We start from the raw sequence: 23577 nt of genomic DNA, 5'->3' as shown, positions 1-23577 counted from the left end.
TGGAGCCCTTCTACATGTTACCACCACACTGCCCGCTCTACAAAAGTGCCCACTGCAGACCACCAGCTAGCCCAGGGTGAAGGTGGATTTCTCTAAGGCATTTGACACATCTAATATGTCTTTATGAATACAATAGAAAAATAAGGCTTGGTAATGGCACAGTTAAGAAGGTCATTAGTAACTGAATGAACCAGTGAATTCAAAGAATGCTGTTCCCCACCATGGTGGAGGGAGCTTCTTAGTAGGGTGTCATCCAGGACCCTAGTGTTCTAACCTAACTTGCAGACATGGGGAAACACTGGATGCCTGAATCAAGTCCAAAGAGACTTAGAGAAGGTGGACCAGAAACTGGTTTCCAAGACTAACCTCATAAACATGGACATGGCCTAATCGTAACACAGCAAAGAATTTCCAGTCTTCCCCTTGCACTGGGATTAACAGTGAGATGTATCTGAAAAATAATTGACAAGAGCTTATAAATAGTTTTTAATGGTTAGTTAGTTAGCTAGTTAATTTATATGACAACTAACTTTTTTAAAAGGCAGAGACAGGTGTCCGTTAAAAAATGGTGAAAGAGATTTGAAGCCATATCACATGAAAAGGAGTTAGAGTAGCTGACAATGTTTAATCCTCGGAAGAGAAAGTTTAGGTAGAATTCTAGGGCTATCTTCAAAGATCTGAAAGATTATCTCTTGCAGGAAGGATGTGACTTACTCTGTGTTAACTGCAGAGGGCAGAGCTGGGACCAAAGGTTACAGGGAGGTGGATTTGTCTAATTGCTGTGCAAAGTTCCCTGTCTACCCTTGGAACAATTATGACACCTAACATTTACCGAGTATTCATGGTGTCTGCACGAAAGTAAAGGTCTTTATGTGCCTTAGCTAGAAAGTTGTGGATAAGATTCATACTTATCACTATAAAAGTGTCTCATCATCATTAGTAAAGGCTCCATTTACTGACTGCTTATTAAATTACCTCATTTGATAGCTGCCCTGTTGACTGTTATTATTGTATCATTACTGTTTTACAGATGAAGAAATAAAGAAGTGAAATTACTTTCCTGGAATCATACTGTTTTAAGTTATTAGTTTATAATGATCTGGACCCGAATATTCCAGCTACTAATACTGCCTCCTGGGGTTATGCATGTAATAAGGGGTCAGATCAGGGCAGTTCATTAGAAATATAATATAAGCCGCTAATGAGAACCATGTGTATAGTCCTACTTTTCCTAGTAGTCGTGTTAAAAATGTAAAAACAAACCAGTGAAATTATTTTTAGTGTATATAATATACATTTTATATCTTAACCCAATACATTAACCCAACTGAGTCATCACATCTAAACTATCATCATTTGTTGGAATGATGTAATCAACATTAAAATTATTAACGAGCTATTTTACATTCTGTTTTTCACACGAAGTCTAGTGTCTATTTTACACTTAACAGAACATCTCAGCATTAGCCACATTTCAAGCGTTCAATAGCTACTTGGAACTCTTGGCTGCTAATGGACAGTCGGCACATGGTTAAAATTTAAGTCTCCTTGGGGGGCTAGGGGGTGGGACTGAAACTTAACAGGTTTGCTTCCACCTTACATTCTAATGCCTCCCTGTCCCCGACTTACCTCCTTTGTCATTTTGCAGGGAATGTATAGCAACTGCCTTTGCCTTTTCTGGTAGAGCCAGCGTAGATATTTCTGAATTTGGAGAGGACAGGTGTTTCTCCTGCAACCTTCCAACAACTGTCATTTCCCTCCTGGCAGCTACTCGGAGTTAACGTGATTGATTTCTGCTTTGAAAAGGACTGAAGTAGGTTGTATGAATCAAATAATGTACCCTAAATACCAAATTGGTGGTAGAACGTTTTGCTTTATGCAAAGTTATGCAAAATTAGGGAGTCCCTGGCTTAATTGATGAGAAATAAATCCTTTGGTCGGTAAATGCACAGGTGACTGAGGAGGAGGAAACGTTCTCCTGTTACTTTTGTCGCGCCGTCCAAGGGTCGAGGCAGAACGTCAACACAAACACATCAGCCTCTTAAGGTAGCTTTAAAACAGCCCACCGAAGTTTCTCCTCAAAATTCCAAACCAGTTGCCCAAATTGAAGGCTTATAAAAAGATGCCGCGCACTCTCGGCCTCCCGGAGGTGGCGCTATGAGGGTGACGGAGTTAGTGCCTGCAAAACGCCGCGTGTGAGCTCATTCGAGAAGTCATGCTCTGCACACATATTATTTATAGCAGAACTGAGGCGTACACGGTGTTTGACATTTTCTTCTTTTTAAGTAGGGGGACTTCAAAAAGTCGTGGGCACCCCCATCCCCCAGGCAAAGTGCAGTGGGCCGGCATCAGGGCGCCGGCTGGAGGCGAACGCGCCAACCACGCGTGTCCGGGCGCAGGTGCGGGGGGCGACGGCGGCCACTCCGCAGCGTCCGCTCAGGAGGAGATTTCGCGGCTAATCTCGGGATGCCTTGCAGATGCAAAATGTGTCTCTGGCCAGCAGGAGGAAGGAAGAGGAAGTGAGAGCAGCGGCCGCCGGCGGCGCAGCAGCCGGCCGACCCGGAGTGTAAGTGCGTGTGCTCTGGCGAGCGCGAACCGGCGAGGATGGGCAAGGGATAGAGGCAGAGCCACTCACACCGCCGGGACCCCGAGTTGGGCGACAGACCCTCCGGTCCCCCTTCAGTAGTCGCGGGGTCGCCAGAGCTCTGACTGCTGGGAACCCTCGCCGCCGCCGCCGCCGCCGTCCTGCGACCCCGGGCAGGTTCGTAAAGTTTCCTGGGCTGGCGCGGCGCCCTGACTCGCTGACCTCAGCGCAGCCGGGGAGGGAGCTGGGGCAAGGAGGAGGCGTCTTGCGCGGGGGGACTCTGGGCGCCGCGGAGACACTTTTGTTTTCTCCCTGGGGGCGTCGCGGCGCAGGCGGGGGGTGGCCGCCGGGGTGAAGGCTGCGGGCGCGTGGGGGCACTCTGCCCCATTTGGGAAAGTCAGGGCGGAGGGGGCGGCGGGAGGGCGAGTGGGAGCGGAGGAAGGGGCGCAGAGGAGGGAGCGCAGGGCCGGTGGCCAGGGAACCCGCAGAGATGTTTCGGTCAGGGCGGGCTGGAGGAGGCTGACTGAGGACTGGGCTGCTGGCGCCGGGGGGCTGGGGACAGGGAGAGTGTGGAATTGTGGGCTTGGAGACCCGAGAGGCTGCGCGGGAGAAGGGACTGGCAGCTAGGACTCCCGGCTTTTCTCAGGCACTCGCAGATGGAAGGGAATCCCCCGGCGAACGCACTCCTGGGAGGGGGCGGTGATGGTCTAGAGGCGTGGAGGGCCGGGAGGGACGCGAGGGGGCGGTTGGGGCAGCTGGGAGCCCCGGGCGACTGTTAGTAAATACCCGCCTCCCGGGGACACGCCGAAGTCCCCCCTGGGACCGGGAAAGGAGGTGGGGGGCTTCGATGGGTGATCCCTGCATCAGAGAGGGGGCGCACCGGGTGCGCCTGAAGAGAAGGAAGGCAGCCGAGCTTCGGGGGCCCTGGAATCCGAGCAGAGAGGGGCGGCCGAGATCGCAAGAGTAGCTTTGAGGAAGAGGAAATACAGAACTCAGCCGGCCCGGGGGTGCGCGCGTGCGTTTGGGATTGGGAAGTTCGTGTGGTGCCGCGGGCGCGCGCGAGGGCGGCGAGCGTGTGTGTGTGTGTGTGTGTGTGTGTGTGTGTGTGTGTGTGTCTGTGTGTGACCGCGAGGGGCTCCGGAGCCGAGTGACCCTCTGCCACCTAGGGGCTGTTTGAAATTGGCTGCTCAGGGCAGGGGTTGCTGGCGGCGGGACCTGCGTTGACCTAAAGCCTAGCGCTTGGCCCCCGGTAGTGACCCTCCTCTGCGGGCCTCTGGACAGCTCCGGGGACTCGCGGGGCATATTTCGTGATGCCCAGTGCCTCACACGTAGGGCCTGCTAACACCACTGGCCATAAATGATGCGGATCTGGTTCGTTATATTTAAGATTTCAGAGAACCTATGGCAAGGGTTTCTGCCTCTGGAGGCAGAGGCCACAGGCTCCTCGTTTACGGCTGCCAGTGACTTGGGGGTGGTGTGTGGGGCAGTGGAAGAATTTCTGAGTTGTTGTTCTTGGGTTTTTTTGTCTATAAAAAAAATAAAAGTACATAAAAGTTACTGTCTAACCCTAACCCTAACCGAACTAGTAAATAAAAGTAATTAATGACCCGTATTTATATATCAACTTTACGGAACTGGGCACTGTGAGTTAGAAGGTCAGATCCCCTGCTGTCAAGTAGCAGACTTTTCTTCCTTACAGCTGACCTTCTGAACCCGCTCTTTACTATGGTACATTTCCTATCTCTTAAGGGCTGTGGTTAAAGGTTCATGTTGATTTCTTACCACACTTATTACTCACTTTTGTTTGTTTTTAATTAGATGGATTGTACCTCCTCTGGGGAAATTGTGAGGGAATGACCTAGAGTGTTGGGACTTTGCAGGGTGGATGGTGTGAGGAGGGAAGGGAACTAGGGAAGAAGCTTGGTAGGTGTCAGGGAGGGGGTTGCTGGGAGGCTGGCCCAGACCTGGGTCTGGTGGAATTCAGGACCTGGAGCAGTCACTGGGTTACAGGATGGGTGGTCCTATTGATGGCCTTATCCCCCTTTTCCCCCCCTTTCCCGTGTCTCATCTCTCTGCCTTTCTTGACTACAGACAGCTACTCTGACTGCCTTACATTCTTCTTTTTCACCAAGTTCTCTCATGAAGGCCTTGGCACGTGTTATTCCTTTTGCGCAAGGAGCCTCTCCCCACAGTGTCCAGTTGGCTCACTCTGTTGCTTCCTTCAGGTCTCTGCCCAGTTGTCAGTTTGCAGGAGGGCTTCCCTGACTGCCTCATATAAAATAGCAACCAGCCACTCCCTGGTCCTTTTAAGTCACTTAGTTTTCCCTCTTAGCACTTATTACCCTCTGGCATTATATATTCACTTGTTTGTTTGATTATTGTTTGTCTCTCCCCTTAGAATGGAAGATCCACGAGGGCAGGAACCTTGTCTTGTTTACGGGTCCAGAACTTAGACTGGTTCCCACGTAGTAGGTGCTCAAGAAATACTTGTTGACTAAGATACGCCTTTATGGGAGAGGCTCACCAGGGAAATATACCACAAAAACAAAATACTGCAACATCAGCGGCAAGTAAGAAGCCCAGGTAACGGGCTTTTGCTTTTTCTCCTCTGTCCTCTCCCCATGCCCAGCCACACTTCTTGCAGATCCCTTTCTACCTTGAGTAAACTCCTCCCCTTAGAATTTCAGCCTGAAGAAAGGAACAGAGAGGTGATTCCTTGGGGGAGTGGAAAAGCAGAACAGTTTATTAATAACGCATAACTGCTTCAGATCTGCTGTCTGTGTCATCACTCTCCTTGGAGAATGTCTTTTAAAAGTGTGTGGTACTTTAGCCAAAGAAAGACTCCCCTGGGAAGAAGGGAATTACTGTGAGTGGAGTGAAGTCAGAGACATCCACTGTATCCCACTCCACTCCCCCAGCAGATGGGAGACAAGGAGAGGAGAGGAGTAAGGGAAGAAGGAGAGGGAGACAGAAAGGGGCTGGGTAGCAGGTGCTGGGGAGAAGAGAGATGAGAAATGCCCAGGAGAAGCAAAATGAAAGAGAGAAAATGGATGAGGGGTTTCTACAGTGCTGCTAAATCATAAGCCTTTATTAAATTGAGATAGGGCAATATTTGAGTGTTTTAAAGTAATATACCCCTTTGGATGTTGGGTGTGAACGGGCAGGGAAAGGCGGAGGAAGGGAGTGCTTTGAAGCCTTGCAGAGAGGATGTGGCTAGGGGTGTGCCAAGGGGCTCTGAGCACACACTTTGCTGACATTATTATCTTTCTTAACACTGAAGGTTTAGAGGTAATCATTCCTACGGAGGACGTTTCCTGTCCGGATCTAAGACAGTGGGTACCCTTAAGGTTTGTAACTGAAGCCTGCAACCACTTTTCAATGCCTGAAACCATCCAAGTGGGTAGTTTGATTTATAAGACATTCATTTTGTTGAACTTAGAAAAGGTGGGGAATTACTAAACCCTCTCTCCATCACAAAGCCTCAAGTGTTTGCTGCTAATCGTGCAACTCCAGTTCTGCTTCTTCTAATTAACTAGTCTCGTGTTTTTGAAGCTTAGCGTTACAACTAGGAATGGATCATAATATCAATTTATTAGGTCCGGACCAGCAGTTGAAAACATGAAATAGAAGAGAGTACAATGGAAAAGTGAGTGTCTTACAAAACGGACACCAAATCTTAATGTCAAATGTCTCACTTAATGTGGGTCATGATGAAAAAAGTCTGTTTTAATAATTCTGGAGGCCCTAGGAATGTACATTTTAAACCATTTACCAGGGATTCTGATGAAAGTGGTTCATAGGGCCATACTTTAAAAAACACTTAGCTCCCCGCCCCCCAAAATGCTATTGGTTTAATCTCCTGCAAGAGATGCTGTTTCCAAATGTTGAATCAGATGCAGTAAAAGCATCAGTCATTGACTTAACTTTTAAAATACTGCTGTTTATAGAACTTGATGGTCTTCTAGGCCCCGAGGCTGACATCTTGGCAATGCTGGAGAGCCAAGTATATGTTTTTCACTTTAGTGATATGGAGAGACAGTAGATTATCTGTAGTAACTCTTTAAGTTAGAATAAAACGAGTGAAAATACTCTTTTCTGGACAAGTTTTAGTTTAAGCTTTTGAGGTCTTTAAGCTTTTGAGGTCTTTGGAACCTTACTTCACTGAACTTTTCCTTTCATATTTTATGCCTCACGGTCCCCATATGCATGCTTTTAATTACTTTCAGAGGTTTGCAAAGACAGAAGTAATCTCTTCTGGTGGCAGCCACACTGCTGTGATACACAGTCAGATTAAGCTTCTTAGCTGACCAGGGCTTGGGACTGGCTAACCAAAGAAGAAAAAGGCTGAGAACTTCAGCACTGTCCAAGACATCAGGATTTTGAAGACCAGCCATCCAGGGTACAGAGTGTGGCTCCCATGAAATGCGTGTGGCCCGTGAAAGCCTTTGAATACGCCAAGCACAGCATTTTTAGGTACAACAAAGCCAGCCTGCAAGTACAATGCAACACTGGTTGCAGTTTTCGGTTCCCTGGATAATTTAGGTTGTCTGAGTGTCAACAATTGGAACTTATAGATAATAGCCAGAACTGAAGCTCTCAAATCACGCTTTTGATCCATGATTAATTTAACTTGTGACTTAGTACTATGCTTTCTAAGCTTTCACAGGATAAGTACAGGTCTGCCTGAGCAGATTTTTGTCACTGGCCTAAGGTGGGGTGAACAGCCAAGTATTGTGTAGGAATCCATGCAGGAGAAGGGATGCTAGCTCATCAAACAGAATTAACCACAGCAACAACCTGGCCTAGTGCTGAGTAGAGAAATTAGTCACATGTATAAATAGAATGAGATGATGAGTCTCAGTCAGTGTTCTAGGCCCCCGCAAACACTGATTTCCAGAATCTGAGCAAGATTATTATTGGAACCTCAATTTTAGGAACTGAGGCTACAGTTTTGACTATTTTCGTTCTAACAGTTAATACGGGGAGCAAAACTTCCCTCAGTAGAAAACACCGGAAAACGTCCGTACTAATTGCCGGGCTCCAGGACTGCTATGGGTTGGGTGGGTTGTACTTGCTGGATAAGGAGCAGTGGTTTGAGGGCGGCAGGACTGAGTAAGCCCTGACTGAGTGTTGCCCCAGGGGGCTTGAAGTCACAGGATCCATGCAACATTTTCCTCCTTGTGCCGACAGCTGACATGCTTCCTCCTGGAATGCTGTTTTCGAAATGGTGGGGATGAACTGGTATAGTATTCATATCCCATCTTATAGAAGTGGCTTGGAGAAATGAAATGTCACTAGTATATTTGGAGAGTAGATCTGAGCCTACACCCACCTTTTCTGACTCTTTTTACCCTGTTGTTTCTTGCCCGTGCCCCATGATGCCTGTGTTGAATACTTATTCTTCTTGTTGGTTCTCCTGGACTAGCCTGGTCTGAGGCCAGGATCCCCACATTGAGCTATGCTGCGGCCCTCCCAGGGGGCCCTTCACTCCTGTATGCTGGTAGAAATTCCCTGGGATCTGATGGTTGTGCCCTGGGTTACCGTGGCACCTAGGGATGTGTCTGCCACCACCGAGGCCAAGTTTTTCAGTGCCTCCCTTTGGATATCCCATTCTAAAGCTGACCTCTTTATTCCTGGGAGTCAGAGATCCTTCTCTCAGGGACAGCATGCCCATCAGCATGCTCATGATATTGACGCGTATAAGCCAGAATGCAATTCATTAATCAAAAATGAGAATGATGTTTGCCGAGGGGAATAGACACATATTCTTTAGCCAGCATTTTTTTTTCTCTGTGGATGAGTCATGGTGAAAGCAAAAGCATGGAACCACTTGGGGGAGTGGGGGGGACCAATCTGGGGGAGGGAATACGTTTAACAGAGTAATTTCCAGCTAGTCATATTTTTTGCTGTTTCTCCTGCCCCATGTATTAATACCAACTAAGTGAACCAGAGACTGGAGTTCTTAACCAGGATGGTTTCTCCCTTGGGTGATGCTGAGGCTACTGATTCTCTTCTTTTTCTTCCTGCAGTCTATTGCCCATTCTGCGTTGACCATTTATATCAGGCAGTCTCAACCTTGGCACTGGTGACTTTGATTATCCAGAGGCTGGATAATCCTTTGTCGCGGGGGGGGGTGCCCTGTGCATTGTAGGAAGTTTACTAGCTTCTCTGGCCTCTACCCACCAGATGCCAGTAACAGCACCCAGTTGCGATAACCAAATATGTCTCCAGACGTTGCCAGTTGCTAACCTCCTTCTCCTAGTAAGAACCACAGTTTTTTTGTTTTTTTTTTTTTGTGGTACGCGGGCCTCCCACTGTTGTGGCCTCTCCCGTTGCGGAGCACAGGCTCCAGACGCGCAGGGCCAGCGGCCATGGCTCACGGGCCCAGCTGCTCTGCTGCATGTGGGATCCTCCCGGACCGGGGCACGAACCCGTGTCCCCTGCATCGGCAGGCGGACTCTCAACCACTGCGCCACCAGGGAAGCCCCACAGTTTTGTTTTCTTGCGTAAATTAGTTCAACTGTGGGCTATCAGACATGCTAGACTTTTGACAGCAGTTATAAGTGCCCCAGTTTTCTATTTACTGGTTATTCCTTTGCCGTAAGGTGGTTTATTCACAGATGGGTGGTCTCGTCCTTTATGTTCATTTATTTCCTCTACTTCTCCAAATTTCCTCTCTAGCTTCCTCTCCTCCTAAAATTGCAATTGTCTCCCTAACCCAAATTGCTTTCAATTCTGAATTTCATGTGTATTTCTTCCTGGCACCCTCTGGTTGAAAAAAACTGTAGCTGGTGACTTTATGCCTCAGTTTCCTCACAGGGTCTTGAGTTCTGGCCCCTGGTTACTGTGTTAGCTATAATGTCCACGTAATGCGAATAAGATAAATGAAATGAGGGAGGTGGTCGCAAAGCTCAGCTGGGCTCGTTCAGAGGTCTCTGTCGCAAGATTAAGGAAATGTCTGCTTGGGAATGAGTTAACAGGGTGAAATGCCTCCTCTGCTGGTAAAATACGCCTTGGCTAGTTGGGTAGTAATAAATATTGATGTTCCATTAGCATGACCAGGGCATCGCTTTAAGGTATTGCTATATGTGGAGTCCTTTTCCACTCTGTCTATTAGATTTCTGTCCTAATCTTGCCACATTTGTTTTCTTATGTAATTATCTGTCAACCTGTTATTTACCTTCGCTGTCGGGCTGCTGTAGCAGAGTAGCATCTAGGGGCTTAAGGGATGGAGAGAGATTGTCCAGCTTGTGTACTAGCTCGTCTCCCCGAGGCAGTCGCCTTCTTATAAGTCACAGCCCTACAGTAAACCTCCACCCTTCCTTCCGCCCTTTGTGCCTTTTTTTTTTTTTAGCTTGAGATTGCATTTAGAAAGCTAGCGTTTTGTGCTGTGGGGTTCTGTGGCTGAGCAGTCCTGGATGAGCTATATTTTCCAGGCTGCTACACACAATTACCCTTAATTTCGAAGCATAGTGCATTTCAAAATAATTTTTTTTTCTGTTTTCAGGCTCTTTAATCCAGATGCAGAGCCACAGCTGGCTTTGCCCTTGCCCACCAGAAGGCATGTGGCTTGGGAGGTAGAACCAGTGGAGGGACTTTGGTTAGATTGCGTATTTTTGGCTGAGTGAAGAGTGAATTCCAATAACACTCAGTAAGGCTGATTTTTACTTGACTCCTGTCCACCCTCACCACTGCCCCACCCCATCATTTTCACAGCGTTTTTATAGTGGACCATGTGACCTAGTTATTCCAACTGTGGGCCATTCATAGGAAGTGACCAAGTATTCAAAAATTTCGATTTGGGGGAATAGGACTGATCCTTTCATACACTAAATAGTAAGTGTGTACTGTGTATGTATGTGTACGTGTGAGAAAGACACCCCCCCCCCGACATATATCCATGTAGCTCTCCCAATATTGAAAGTTCTTTAGGAGCAAAGAAACTATTATATCACCTGCTAAATCCTATTTTCTCCAGTGCTTATCACTTTTATAGCAAGTCAGTATAAATCACATTAAATCAAAACTTTTCTCAAGGAATGAATATATTTCCATCATCCTTAGACTTACTTTACTGCCAAGAAGTGAGTTCAACTCGTTAGAACTACTTTCTCAATTACTGTCCATTCTTTGAGAGTTTTGAGAAACATTTGCCTGGATTAATATGAGAGAAGCACAATAAAGATTTATTTATTAATTGTAGTATATTTTTAAAATGTGTGCCATATACTTAAATATGCATATAAATATTATTAAATTGAAATACTGTTGGGCTTACAGTACCCATCATAATACTTCACTCATTCATTCATTCATTTATTCTGCAGCCATTTTGATCGCATTTTATGTCCTGTAGTCAAGTCTCTTGCTGGTCATTATAAGACCTGCTTCATATGAGAAGTGTGGTGAGAGGGGCTGGAGGGAAAACAGATCCATTAATAGATAGTCATTATAGAGTGTGATAAATGTGTGTTTACAATGTGTGCAGATCACAGAGGAAGGAGCTCACAATGAAGTGACTTTGAGAAGGATCTGGAAAGCTGAGTGTTAAAAGAAAGAACCTGGTAAGACCAGGGAATACAGCCATCAGGGTAGTGGGAGAATGTTTGAGAGAGGCCTTGTGTCAACTCTTCTGGGAGCTGGGCATTTGGATTGAGCAGAAAGGAGTGCTAAAGGATTTTAGGCAAGGAAAAGACACAGTTGGAATTCAATAAGAAATCTAAGTCCCAAGGCCACATGGAAGATAGATTAGATGATACAGCAGGAGGGAGGTGCCAAGGAAAGATGGAAGCTTAAGCCCTTTCCTTCTAGGCCTACCCGAATAAACACACAGTCTTGGTCAAATGAATAAATAAAGCAGTGTGTTTGCTGTGTAAATGCAACTCCATCTTCAAGTCTGAGTAGTGGGCCAAAACTCTTCCTTTAAAGAGACAACTTCCAGAGGTCCAACGCCCGCCCCCCCCAGGTTGGATTCAAGCCAAAAGGAAAGGATATTGACGTTGATGAAAAAAAGATTTGCTGACTGAATGGATTTGGGGGAAAAAGGGAAAAGTCTTTGAGGTGTGAAGCTAAATAAATACATACTTGTTGGTTGAGGATTCAAATTATCTTTTGGACTCTCTTGGCTGGTTGACTTGGTGTATGTTAATTACCTTTCTCAGCCTCAGTTTTTTTTTTAAGAAGATGTTGGGGGTAGGAGTTTATTAATTTATTTATATTTATTTTTGCTGTGTTGGGTCTTCGTTTCTGTGTGAGGGCTTTCTCTAGTTGTGGCAAGTGGGGGCCACTCTTCATCGCGGTGCGCGGGCCTCTCACTATCGCGGCCTCTCTTGTTCTGGAGCACAGGCTCCAGACGCGCAGGCTCAGTAGTTGTGGCTCATGGGCCTAGTTGCTCCGTGGCATGTGGGATCCTCCCAGACCAGGGCTCGAACCCATGTCCCCTGCATTAGCAGGCAGATTCTCAACCACTGCACCACCAGGGAAGCCCTCAGCCTCAGTTTTTACACCTTTCAAATGGGCGTACTATAAGTCCCTACCTCTTGGAGTTGCTGAGGTAATTAAATATAATAATAATTGTAAAGTAGGATACCCCAAAAGCATTGGTTTGGACTTGCTATTATTGTTGATGTTATTAGTACTAATTCAGTAGTTTTTATTCAAGTTTTTAATTCAAATATGTTGCTAAAATCATTTAAAGACGTACATTTATTACTTTATCTTCTTTAAGTGGCTTGGGGAATTCCTCCTAAAATCTTGACTAGACTATTAGGTTGATTTACATATCTTTTCTTCAAGAATACAGCAGAAGTAAACTGCTGAAAAACAGGTCAGGTAAAATTACCATCGATTGTGAATTAAAAGAACTGACATAACAAATCATGTTAGCAATGTGGGATCCTCAAATAAAACCTCTTGTAAATGGATCTCTATCCCCCATTCATTGTCAACTAACCTGGGATTTTACTGTTTTATTATTATTTTACTTTGGGTAGAGAGAATGGAGGTTGCTAATTGGGGGTCTTTCCCTTTCCTTGAATCCAGCCTTCTGGGGGCTGTTTGTACTTGTCCAGCGTGGATTGGAGCCCAGTGAGAAACTCCCAGTTTGTGAAACAGTAGTGGAGGAGCATTTGGCAGGACTTTCATTCGGTTGAACTGGGTTTCATATGATTATGTTTTATGTTAAGGAGTTAGCTCAATGGTTCCGATAACGCTTTGTAAATGTCCCTTTCTGAATCACTTGGAACTTCCTGTGAGTAGGGGACGGTTCAAATGTTCATTGGCAGGTGGGTGGTAGGAAAGTATTAATTTTTCTTCTTTAACCTGAGCCTAGAAATCAGATTAGAAAATATTCTGGAGATGAAAAATAGAAAAATAAAAGTAGGACGTCTATAATCCTGAGTGCACAGACCCACTATAGCTCTGTCATCTCAGCATGATTAACTGTACCAACCTTCTCTTTCAAAAGTGCCCCAGGTTGGACCATTCATTTTATGGCCACCTAAGTAGAAGCCACCTGTTTCCATTTCTACTCATTCTGTCTGGCTGTTGCCAGTTTGTCTGAATGCCTTTTCTACTTTCTGTTCCTTCAGGAAGGCAACAACTAGCTGACAGGCTCACCAGCTCATTAAGCAGTGGCTCATGTACCCGCCACTTGGTAATGGCTTTTATGGAGTGGGTCGAAAAAAAAAATAAACCTCAGTGTAGACACTAAACTGCCGTGAAGTATGGGTGTAGGAGAGAAATGTGCCGAATGAAAACTACTTCTCCAAGCTTGTGCTTTGAAAAGTATAGTCCCCGCACCTCCTGTTACTATAGTCATGAAAAGTCACTTATCAATCACTATAATCAAATCTTGTTTGGTACCTGACAAATTATATACTCTCTTCAGTGTACAATAAAAATCTCCATCACTTTCTCTTCTCCCAGACAGGGTGATAAGTATGGATTTTTCAGCTGCTAGATTGTCAGTTGTGTGACAATGCCTCTTTACTATATATCAGGATTAGTGTGGAGCTTTAAATAGGATCCAGTGTTAAATAAATATTTAAAGACCCATAAAAAGATTTTTATGGTGAAATATAGATTTACAGTAAATCACTGGGGAGTTATATCCATACCAAAATATATATCAGATTAAGAGTGAGTCAAACATATTAATTCACCTTGGACCCATTTTACAGATGAGGAAATTTACTTGTCAGGGAGGCTGGCTGCCCAGATCAATGCAAGGCCCAGGGAAATGGTATAATAGCAGTTGTTATGTTGAATTTCACTCTTCTTTCAAAATCGAGGAATTTTCTGCAGCGTACCGAATGCTACTCTCTTTTGCTTCCAAGTCTCCGTCCATTTGTCCAATTCATTTTTGCCTCAGTTGAACCCATTACATTGGAATATTGTGTTCAGCTGGGAACAATTTGCTGTGAGAGCTTTGCTTCAGGAACATGTAAATGAGCACAGTCAGGGCAGCAAACCATTCATTACCTGAGCCAGGGCCTACTGCCAGCAAGATGGCAGAGAAAAGAGGGCAGTAATGGTTGATTCGTTTATATCCCTGTGAAACATCATTCCACTGTAGTAGAGATTGTGTTGTAATTATGGCCAACTTATTGAGGGCCATTCAAAATCATTCAGATATACTGCTAACAATTCTAGCATTTGAAAATGCAGTGAAACAGTCTGAGAATTGGCACCTGGAGCTGAGAATGATAAGACGCACGAAGGTGTACACAAATATAAGAAGTAAGTCATCGTGGAAACCCCCAGGTCTCTTTTCATTTCAACATACGTCTTTCAGACAATGAACAGGCTTTAGGGTAATTTTTCATAACTAGATCAATGCAAGGCCCAGAGAAATGGCATAATAGCAGTTTTAATGTTGAACTTCACTCTCCTTTCAAAATCCAGGAATTGCACTAGGAAGAGTTGGGCTCATCCTTTTGAAGTGGTAAGTGCAAAAGAAGGTATCTAGTATCATGTGCAGGGGAAGGGAAGTTGCCATAAGACTTAGTCTTCAGGGTGCTGGCGAGACCCTGGAGCTTTTAACTTTTAGGAGAGGGATCCGAGTGTATTTTAAATTCCTGGTGGCTATTGTGGGTCTGCGTTTGCCTCCAGTGTTTGCTTTTTAGATACTCTTTAATTCCTTTGTTCATTCACAAATATTTAATGAGCACCAGCTATGTTCCATGGGTGTGCTGGGTGATACATAAACAATGGTGGGTTTCCTTCCTAGGGAATAAAACAGAATAGTCCTTTAGCTGATGTCATGGGCTACTTAGACACCTGTGGAGGAAATGTACATTATTCAAAGGATTGCACAAATAAATGTGACATTTAAACTGTGCCAGGGGCTGTGGGGGAAAGGGCTGATGCTGGTAGAGCCTACAGCAGGGGGATTTATATAGTCAGGGAGATCTGGGAAGAGGAAGAACGGATTTTACTGGGGAAAGAAGAGTCCCTGTGGGTGGCTAGTGTGTGTGAAGGTCATGTGAAGGGCGGACTTGGATGTTGAAGGAACTGAAGACCAGAACGTTGGGCAGGGGACACTCCAGGCCTGGATTAGGCTGAGGAGGTGGGCTCGTTGGGACCACGGCTCTGGGCCTTTACCAAAAGATCAATGAGAAATCACTGAAGTGTTTATCCAGGGGAGTGATGTGACCACATTTATGTTTTGCAGAGATCTTTCTGACTTCAGTGTGTAACTTTTACATCATTTAAAACCGGTCACAATGTGACTGCACCATTACTACTTTTAGAATCTTAACAATTTCTAAAAGAATCAATTTAGCCACTGGTGTCTCCTTCAAATTTTAAAGAGCAATTTAACTGAGTGATTTAGCATGGGTATTGCAACCACTTAAGAATGATATAGTACCGAGATCTGTGGTTCACAGACTTCAAAATGCCTAAGAATCGCTGGGGACCCAGAAATTGCATTTTAACAAGTCCGTCAGGTAATTCTAATGCAAGTGGTCCTGATTCCACTTTGAGGAGCCTGGTCCTACAAAGTGCTAAGGAGTGAAAGAAGAATTATAAACCTCAAGGTAGAACATTATCAGGCAGCCAGTAATGGATGGATCCTCTTTATTGCCTAGGTTTTAACTTGGACCTGTTCTCCCCACACTGGCAGGATATTCTTGCAGTGCACCTGAAATAGATTCTAAATCCTTTGAGTTTCTTCTAATTTATTTCCTAATCCTTTCATATGCAGCTGTTTTGTCAGACCTGTGGCTTACTACTTCTATGTCTCTGATGTTTTAGTTTTCATTTTGTAGCCATTTCATAAGAATCTTCTTATGTAAGTGCCGAAGGAAGCCACGAGGCAGGGAGGTAGTGGGGAAGTCTGACCCGACGAGGAGGGTGGTGAGAAGCCCCTCCGTGGATTTCATTTACTTCGCCATCCGAAGCAGGAGACTGAGCACATTGTACGAGGGAGACACCAGACCATAGTTGCCACAATGTGGAATTGTTTCCAGGGACGTAAAGGGCCAGGGATACAGGAGGATTGCTTTGGTGGGGAGGGCGTCTCCTTTAAAGCTATTCTCTAGTGCCCTCTTAAAATTCTGCTCAGAAACCGATCATGAGGAAGAGAGTGGGCTCATGGCTGTTCCCCAGGGAGTGTAAGAGCCCAGAATTCCTTCGCAAGTGAAATCAGGTTGAAATGAACATTAAGAGTAAACTTAGGACAGAAAAGTCACAGAAAAGGCATCAGGCAATTGGTGGCGAGAAGAGAGAATGAAGTGCCCTGAACCCACATCTCCCCCTGGTCAACGTGACACATCTCAGTAGTCACCTCCTCAGGGAGCCTTCCTTGATTTCCTGGTATCCCCTCCTGGGACACGCGGAGTGCTTCCCTGTGCTGGCATTTATCGTGCCTCTTGTGCCTCTTTACGCTCTGCTTCCTGTCTTTGTTCCTGAGTAGACTGGAGGTCCTGAGGGCAGATATTCCCAGTGCTGAGGCCACAACAGGTGCTCAGTCAGTGCTTGCAGGGAGAAGCACTAGGGTACATGTATGTGCGCACTGCGTCCTTTTGGAAGAGCCCTTTAAAATGGCTTCTTTGCCCCGAGTCCGGGCCGCAGGGCCATGTGGCTCGGGGATGGCTGGCATGTAACTCTCATTGCACTCAGTTTTGCTGAAGACCAGTCCTGCCTGAGGTCACTGTGATGGAGGCGGGGCCCAGACCATATGTCAGATGTGGAGGACAAACGGCCGCTGGCCTTGCAGTGCCCTAATCCTGTGGTGGCAGTGGTTACTGCTTTACTGTCATTCCGCTGGACCCTGCGTATAATGAACACTCCAGAGGAGGACACCAACGTTGTCATCACATTACTGTCTGCAGAAGTATTTATACCTCGTGTGTCTGCTTGTAATTCTCTCCTAGTCACCAAAAAATCCTATGGGGCAGAGATATTAGAAGAGCATAAGCTGGAAGAATGTAGAAAACATTTCTTGGCTTAAACCCTGAAACTTCTACCCCCTCTGTGCCTTTATCCACAGTTCAGCCAATGTTGAATCTGGAGAATATGTTTCTCTCTTCCTTCCTCCCAGGGCCTGTGGGCGACCAGGCATTCATGACACAAACTGGGGCTGGGATCCTTACCACATACGTGGTTACCTACATTTTATTTATTATAGTCTGAGAGCACTGTGACCTTTATAATGTATGTTTCTAGGCTAAAATTGCACATTATTTTTCTAGCAGCTATCAAAGGTTTCAGCTAGCAATTGAAACTTGATAGGTGTCGTGGCTCTTCATTGCTGGAACCATTTATCCTGACGTTCAAGTGCTGAGCTGAGCCCATTACTTTTAAGCCAAACAGCACACACACTGTAAACCCCAAACTTAGTGTTCTGAGTTCACGCTGGAAGTGGAGCATATTTGGGCCTTTGGAGCCACATTCTCAGACCTTCCACAGCCCTTTCCTCCTTCAATTAAATAACCAAACGACTCCTTGCTTCCCCAGTGTGGGGATCATGCCAGTTGCTGAGTATGTCTATTCCAATTATGTATTCTGGAGCTGGGGAAATAACCACAGGATGGGTTTGGGGACCCACTGCAAGATGGATCTGAGCTGAAACCCCATTGATCACTTGAATTCCATAAGCACTTTCTCTGACTGGTGGGCCACCAGGGACATTTTGGGTCTCCTGGAACTAGTGTCAGTTCAGAGGCTGTGACCAGTAATCCCCCAAAGGTTTGATTATTTCCTATTCCCCACTGCACAGTCTCCTTAGTAAAAGGCTGCCAGTCCCTTTGGGGGAAGACTGGGAGAAAGATTAACAGTATATATTTTCGGCAATGTACCAGGGTCCTTCCTCAAGGGGGCCCAGCCTCCCCTTCAGTTAAGGGATTTTGTGTCTATAAAGTGGTTCAAGTTGGGGAATTGATGAAGGGGCCACGACTCTGTTTTTATGGTTCAGGTCAGACTTTCATTCACTTGACCTAGAGCTCTTCTGCTTGTACAGATCCAGTAAGAATGTAGTAGGCTTCCTGTATATGTCACTTGTAGAAACACCATGATTAACTAGCTAACACCATAGGCCTGTGCGAATCCGGCTATTCTGATTGCCGCTTTGACTCTGCTGTCTGTGTGGGAACCACGCCACACTAGAAGGTACTTAAATAGAACCCTTGACTGGCTGGAGGCCTGACGCCCTCACTCCCTTAGACACTTTGCTGAGCTGCCTTGGGGGAGTGACAGAGGCAGGATCTCCACAGCTAAACAGATGGAGTTTGAAATGACTCATTCTCTACTTGCTGTGGGCAAATTCATTAAGCTCTCATAGCTTCCATTTCCTCTTGTATAAATGGGAATGGTGTCCATGTAATGCCACGATAAAATGAAACACGTTGCCAAGGAACAGAGTTCCTTGGCTCCAGCGGGTGTCCAATAGATGTGAAAGGATGTATACGTTTTGAACCTCTCCTCCAAGATTGTGTGTTCAAGACCAACAGTTGGTTAGAAGGGATGGAATTAGGAATCACAAATGAACTCACAAGATACACCATTCCTGTATCTTTCCACACCCTTCAGGTTCGCTGACTCTGAAACACGTGCTCGATTTTAACTTTTGTAAAAAAAAAAAAAAGCTATTTCATTAGAATAGGTTATGTCTACAAGAAAATTTCATGATGTTTTCTATTCTTTGCATTATGACTTTTTAAAGTTCACTGTGTTTTCCACTACCAGAGTTGATTCCTGCGTCTTATTTTTCTCTCTTTAGAGAAAATAAGGTCCCTAGGACAGGTGACCTTCTCAGTACTTCCCTGATGCTGTGCAGAGTCCTGTTTGTGGACCCCATTTGTGGACTTCATTCATTGACTCATTCTTTAGACACTCGATGCCAGGGAAGTGGTGATACACAGGGACTGACTTTCTTCCCTTTGGGGGGCAGGAGGCAGTCGTGGACACACCAGTAACGCAGTGTGGCTGGTACTCTCATGCAGGCACCAACCACTGTTGCTATTGGTCAACGTCCTGCTTCATGGAAGATGTTGTACCTCATGAGCTCTGCAGGCTCTGGTGGTCCAGGCATGGAATTCAGGGTCAAGTGGCCAGAGTCTTGGTCCCGGGCCTGAACTGACTATAATCTGTGCCTACCTTGATGGCCTCAGTTTTCTTAGCTGTATAATATGGAGGAAGGGGGCTAGATGTGATCAATGGGTCCCAATCAGAAATCTCTGGATCAGTCAACTGCTTCAGAATCATCTCAGTAGTTACAAAGAATTAGAATCTGGGCCCTCAACACCAGAAATTCTGATTCCAGGTGAGTTCTGGAATCCGTATTTATACAAAGACTTCCTGCCCTAGCCAGTTGTGCTATGAAGCCCCTTTGGGGAATCCCTGGATGACTTCTAGGTGCCTCTTCCCTGTAGTTCTGCTCTTCATCCTTTACAACCTGTTGCCCTCTTAAATGTCTCCTGCAGAAAGCCTTCTGACCTCTGACTGATTGGTCTCCATAGAGAATTAATTCATGCATCTGTGCAAAAAAAAGGAAGACAGACCTCATCAATTTGTGCTTGTTTACTTTTCTGTCTCTTCTGTTGGCCTGGGGGCTCCTGAGTATAATGAGGGTACCATATTTGTCTTTACATCCTCTGTGCCCTGCCCATTGCCTGGCATGTGGAATGTGCCCAAAGGGACATTTTAAAGACAGCAAGATGGGAGAGTATGAAACTGAAGATCAGCCCTTCTCTCTGCCTGTTAGCACTTCTGGGAAAGGTTTAAGAGACGTTTCGAACAAATTGCTCCAACAGGTTTGCCATTGCCCATTGAGTTGGTTAATCTATGCTGGCCCCTTCCTTTCAAATATCTGACTGTTGCAGAGGTGACTGTATTCCATCCTGTAGCCTTGAGACCCCCAGGATGGATGTGGAATCACTGAGAGAAGTGGGAGGAGGAAGACAAGTTGGAAATTAACAGTTTAAACTCAGGGGTTTTGCAAATGCAAGTACTTCCAATATATGACTTGGCATTCCCTCTGTATGCCTGCTCCCTACCCCAATTGAAAAAGACAACCGACAGTATGTGTGCCCAAATCATCCTCTGGACGGAACAGAGTCACACTGAGGAAAGGAAAGTTGATTTCCTGGTTGTCCTCCCACTCACAGAGTTCTGGGTGGCGCCATCCCACACTATTTGCATCACTGAGCTACACACACTGCCAAGACTGTGTCTTAAATTTAAACACATTCTCAGGAGGATAAAGAAAGCCTGAAGGAAAAAGGTAACACTTCGCCATAGAGGTGCGTAAGCACTGTACATTGTATGTTTTACTTCTGCTTTTGGGTTAAGGACAGAACATTAATTAAAAAGTAAAAAGCTCATCTTCTGAGCAGCAATTAATTTGTGTATTGCTGTACTTTCATCTGTTGAGTCTTTGAATTTTTGAAAACATAAAGACTGAAAATTATTTCCTAGGGGTCTCTCCAGTGTGCCTTCTCACTTAATTGTTTTGATCTTTAGGCTACATGTTGACGTGAGAAAGAACCAGTGTTAAAGAAAGAAATGTCATCGTAAAGTTCTGGTTCCTGATTTGCCGTCCGTGTGACACAGATGTGACAGGGCTCTAAGCATATATACTCTGCTGTCCACTGGTTCTTCCCCACCCCCGTCCGGAGTCGAATGCTCCCATTTAATCAAGGCTGTTAAGAAGCAACATAACTGGATTCATTAGCCTGAGTTCTGAAAGCTCCTCTGAAGAGTTATTTTTGTATTCATCCAATTTTAATATTTGGGGACAGGCTGAACCACTTTCCAGGTGCCAAAAGTGATCATTCAGTTTTCTTATTAAATACTATTTTAGATTCAAAATTATTATTATTTTTTTTGTGGACTGCTTTGTGCCTTTGACCCAGTTCTCTCTTCCCTGGGATGCGTGTCCTGAGAGGATGAGGTTTATGACATTAGTAATACCTGAAATATTAATCCCTTTCAAGTGAAATCACTGCCCCACCCTCCTCCAACGCACACACAAACACACACACACACGCCCTCCCTTCCCAAACATGCATCTTTCATGTTGCTAAACTGCCTTTGGAGCATGTATGGGGAAAACTGATTTTTCTCCTCTTTTCAGAACGAGAAAGAATATACAGAGGCCTTGTGAGACAGAGCTGGAGTAACCAAGGTCTCTGAATTGGCAGACCTGGGCACTGTTGTCTTTACTGTTCCTTTTAAGCAGGACTTTCGTGCTCCTGGATGATGTGCCAGGAAAGGAGGACCACAGGCCTTGCAAGAATGAGTGAGCGTGCCATTCACAGAAGTGGGGAAGCTGTCAGCAGCCATTTCCTCTAACTATAATTTGCTACAGCCTGGAAATGAATAAGCGACAGCTATTAAAAGGGCTTTAGAATGATTGCAGTTAAAAGTAAAGATATTATAGACTACCACTTACACTTGTTTCTACTCATGGAAGGGCTGGATATTGGGGCCCATAAAATGTTTACAAAATAGTATCCTTGGTCTTTTCTATTTATGACCAGTCTACAATACTCTTTATGTCTTTTTCCATTTCATAGTGGCTTTGGTTTTGCTGATGTCTGAAGGAGGGTGACATTACATTGGAGGGAGCTGTGACACATTTTCAGCATTGGTTGCTGCCAACCTGGGGTGAGGTGACTGGGGGTTATTTCATCTGAGTGTTAGAGTTCTTCAACATGTGCTTTTTCTGGGGGTGGGATGGGGGTAGAGCAGGTGCTCTTGTTCTTGGCTGGGTGTCGTTATGCCTGTTATATGCTTTTTGTGAGTTTCAGTTGTGGAATTCGAAAAAGTCTTAGCCCGAAACGTATCTTAAAAATGTCTCCCCACCTCTCAGCTAATGTAGCACATCCTAGAGATGCCATTTTTTTTCTTGTGAATTGAACTAGAGGATCGTTGTCCATTTTGACAAGCCATTTTGTTCCAAATAAGTACACACGTTAATTTGCTTGACAGAGGAAAAGAGTACATGTATCTGAACTTGGGAGAGAATTCTGAAGGTCATTCTTGCTTTGGAAAGTCCCAGGCAACTCCATGCCCTTTGTCATCTCTGATTTCCTGCTGTTAAATGATTTGTATCGAGTTTCTAAAAAGGATCCCTTCGATGGTCTGAACCATGATGCTTCCTTGCTGGGGCTGGGTGGTTGTTGGCATTTGCCAAGCTTTGTTTGTGATTTTTCAGGAGAGATGATATCTCATCTTTTACTGAAAGGATCTTGGAGATCCTGAGTTACTACTTCCCAGTGTGTGGTGTTGAAGATGATTTAGGTATTAATGCTGGCTTTTGAAAGGTATTTAAATAATTGTTCATTCATTTTAATGCATATTGGAAAAAGGTAACAAGCGCATCAAATATATGATTTCACAGATTTTCATGCATAGGGTGAGACTAAGGTGAAATAATTTTAAGAGAATATTAAGTAAAATAGGGCTGGAAAATAGTCTTTGGAGAGCTAGAGTTTGGGAAATGCTGATATAATCCAAAGTCTGCCTTTTGCCAGTGATGAGGCTAGATAGGGACCAACATGCCAAAGTCTGCTTAGTGGTGACTTTGGGACAGAAATCCAAACAGTGTGTTACACTAGTGAATAATAACAAGGACAGCTAACCTTTATTGAGTGTTTACTGTGTGTGATGCAAAGTGATTTATACACATTATCTCACTTAATTCTCACTACAGTCCTTTGAGTTAACTACTATTGATATTCTTATTTTATAGATAAGAAAACTAAAAGTTTAGAGAGGGTGAATAGCTTGCCCAAGGTCATAGAGCCAGAAAGAGGCAGAACCGAAGGGAAAGATGGACTGCATGTCAGCTGATCTTAGGTCAATGAGAATAGTTAACATCAAAGAAGACCTTGAAGAAGGGATCCTTTTGTTAGGAGATTTGAAGACCTGCGGAGCAAATATTTGTTGAGAGCTTAAAAGTGTGCTCAACTGCTGGGCACCAGGCACCAACTGAGACTTGCGGAAACCCTTGTGAATTAAGGGTTTTGTAGCCTTGTTGGAGTGGGTGACTTTCGTAAGACTTTCTTGGGGAGATTCTCTATGAATTAGCATGTTAAATGCTGAGAAGCCTCCAGTCAGAGATCTGCTTTCTTCTGTAACATGTTGGTTTTCAAACTCAGTTAACCACAGTTTCCCTCTTTCTCCAAATAAAACCTATCACATTTTGCAGAACCATTATTCTGTGGAGCACCCATTTGTGATCTCACCTAATCCTTTTAACTCATTGTACACGTGAGAAATCGGAGGCCCATGACTTGGCCAAAGTCAAAACTAGTTGTTGGCAGAGTTTGTGTCATTAGTTTATTCATTCAATGGATATACATCTAGTGTATGTAACTATAATTGCTATCAATTTTGGTGTATATTACTCTTTGGTACGTTAAAAACAAAACGTTCCAGAGGTCCCTAGGTTGAAGTGAGTCTACTGGTCATCCTTGCTAAAAAGCCAATTCTGAAACCATTGACCTTAGACAGTCCTTAGAAGACAGATTATTTATGAAAGCAGT

At 44.9% G+C, this 23577-nt stretch overlaps 1 protein-coding gene across 2 annotated transcripts in view; it reads left to right on the top strand.

Annotated features, from left to right (window-relative positions):
- The first annotated feature begins 2231 nt into the window (after positions 1–2231).
- LOC114902000 (engulfment and cell motility protein 1) overlaps positions 2232–23577 on the top strand; it is a 313303-nt gene continuing 291957 nt past the window's right edge. The window contains exon 1 of one of the 2 annotated variants that reach the window (XM_029234323.1): positions 2232–2566. The gene's annotated coding sequence lies outside the window, so the exon portion shown is untranslated. Of the gene's footprint in view, positions 2762–23577 lie in introns of both variants that reach the window. The other variant, XM_029234321.1, reaches the window with a different exon arrangement.

The sequence above is a fragment of the Monodon monoceros genome, unplaced genomic scaffold, assembly GCF_005190385.1.
Source record: "Monodon monoceros isolate NGI ecotype Baffin Bay Population unplaced genomic scaffold, NGI_Narwhal_1 Super_Scaffold_2, whole genome shotgun sequence".
In the NCBI taxonomy this organism is placed as follows: Eukaryota; Metazoa; Chordata; class Mammalia; order Artiodactyla; family Monodontidae; genus Monodon; species Monodon monoceros.
This window is presented reverse-complemented; position numbering and strand designations above follow the sequence as displayed.